The following is a 2,461-nucleotide window of genomic DNA, read 5'->3' as shown; positions in this document are numbered from 1 at the left end:
TACTTCCGTAGTGATACTGCCTCGGAAACCCAAGGAGGGGTCGCTATGAGTCGGGTTTGACTCGACGGCACATAACAACAACAACAACAACATTTCACTTACCACAAATATCATCTGTTACTACCAGCCATAGACTTCATTCATATGAGGCTATCAGGTTATCAGGTGCCTAGAAAAGCCTTGAGCCAATGGGGTGTCTGGCCCATAAAATAGTACTTGCCTTTCTGTTTATTCCACATGCATAGTGGAATAAGTGAAAATTATAATTTAACAATTCATTTCTAATGTCCAAAATAGGAAAATTCTTTTGATTCATTGCCCCATTCCTATTTCAAGGAGCCCTGATGATGCAATGGTTAAATGCTCAGGCTAGTAACCCACAGTTTGAGCAGTCTGCTACTGTAAAGATTTACAGCCTTGGACACCTTACAGAGCAGTTTGTTGTATCCTACAGGCTTGCTGTGTATGAGTTGGAATTGACTGATGGCAGTGGTTTGGTTTATGGTATTCCTGTTTCACTGAAAACAGAGGAAGGAGTTGCTACGTTAATGTGCTGGCTAATGTGAGGAGTTAATTATATACTCAGCACTTTCACTCCACTAATCTTGAGGCTTGGATCAGATATATATTTAATGGTATGAAAATCATGCATCCTGGCAATCCAATCTGACACCCATGGTATCAAGTTCCTGGCAGCTAGAGGGCTCTGTGAGGACAGAAGAATATGCTTGCCTACCTTCACACATTTCACAGATAACCTGCCTGATCACCTAAACCTGAGGTTTAAATAATCTATTTCCCACCTTTCCCTTTGGTAAAATGTTTGGGAGGAGGAATTCCTAAGGGAACTGATGTTCTTATTGGTAATGACCAGGTTTGCTGTCTCCGTGGGAAAGGATTCATTCACTTATGCATCTGCTGAGATTGAATGATCTCACAGGAGAATCTAGGCATTTACAAATTTAACATAAAGTAAAAATCCGAGATCAAAGAAAAACTATGGATATAAATATGTAGCTGCACGGAAGAATACAAAGACAACCATGATGATTCAGTGTCATGGAAATTTGTTCTTTTCCTTGGACCTAAGGAACTCTGGTGGCGCAGTGGTTAAGGCATTTAGCTGCTAACTAGAAGGTCGCGGTTCAAACCCATCAGCTGCTCCACGTGAAGAAGGTGAGGCAATGTGCTTCCGTAAAGATTTAGTGTCTTGGAAACCTTATGGGGCTGGCTATGAGTCTGAATCAACTCAATGGCAGTGGGTTTGGTTCCCTGGAACCTAGATTCCTCTCTGATCCACGAGGGGGCAGCAACACATTCCTGGACGAGGTCGGTTGCAGGAGTCTCCCGCCAGTGCTCTGTGGTTCCTCCCAGAATCCTCCGAGGTGGGTAGGAGGGGATTTAAAAGAAGGAGAGGACTTCCGTTTCTTATACGGGAGGTAGAGTGGTCTGGGGTTGGGGTGTTCTCAGTAGTGCTGCTGTGTCGCGTGAAAGTTGCGTGCGTGCGGGTGAGTGAGTGAGTGTACGCAAAAGTGTGAGTGGGCGCGCGTGGGGAGTGTAAGATGAGTGCATGCGCCCGCCCCTGTACCCCTCTCCCCGCCTACACCTTGATCTTATTTGATCGGGTCGTGACCCCAGCCCCGCCGGGCCAACCCGAAGTGATATATTCCCCTCCTGCGAAGCTCTTCGGGGCGCTGTGCAGCGAGGCCCCATTGGCGGTGGCAACGCTGCGGTCCCCTAGGTCCCGTACAAGGTCTGACGGGGCCCGGCGCTCAGAAATGATGAATTGATCAGATAGACGAGGCCTGGCTTGTCCCAGGCCGCTGATTATCGAGGCGATTCTGATCTGAGCCCAGCCCCAGGACACGGTGCCCGGCAGCCTGGCTGCCTGTAGCTGGGAGCGCGCGCATTAACGGTCGGATGCCGCATCCGGCGCATACGGACTGAGAGAGACCGTAGAGAAGCTGTCGCCCCGCCCGCGGTGACGAGCTGGAGTGAGGCACTGTTAGCCAACACGTTTTTAGGATAGCCCTCTACCTTCTATCTGTAGGCCGGGCTCATCAAGGTGACTATATGGTATAAATACTGGAAGCCCCTAGGGCCCAAGGCACTAGTGGGACTACCACCGAAAGCGTACACAATATGTGTGTGTGTATTCAGGAGCTCTGGTGGCGCAGTGGTTAAAGCGCTCGAGTGCCAACCGGAAGGTTAGCGGGAGAAAGATGTGGCACTCTGCTTCCCTAACAGCCTTGCAAACCCCATGGGTCCGCTCAGCTCTATCCTATCGCTGTGAGTAGAAGTCTAGTCTACAGCAGTGGGTTTGGTTTCTTGGTTTATGTGAAAATGTACGAGAGCTTGAGAAACCTCGTAAGAATTCAGATCCTAGGGATTTACGAATTAAAAATCATCAGGGAGGCCTAGGAATCTATTTTTTAAAGGCTTGAGGCATGGATTACAGTGC

At 48.5% G+C, this 2,461-nt stretch overlaps 1 non-coding gene across 1 annotated transcript; it reads left to right on the top strand.

Annotated features, from left to right (window-relative positions):
- The first annotated feature begins 1,428 nt into the window (after window positions 1-1,428).
- LOC122150919 lies at window positions 1,429-1,850 on the top strand. The gene has a single exon (XR_006163908.1).
- Window positions 1,851-2,461: the final 611 nt, after the last annotated feature.

Source organism: Orycteropus afer, unplaced genomic scaffold (genome assembly GCF_000298275.1).
Source record: "Orycteropus afer afer isolate SDZICR_OR568_19922 unplaced genomic scaffold, OryAfe1.0 scaffold00010, whole genome shotgun sequence".
Classification (NCBI taxonomy): domain Eukaryota; kingdom Metazoa; phylum Chordata; class Mammalia; order Tubulidentata; family Orycteropodidae; genus Orycteropus; species Orycteropus afer.
Note: the sequence above shows the minus strand (reverse complement) of the source record. Positions and strands in the feature narration are given on the sequence as shown.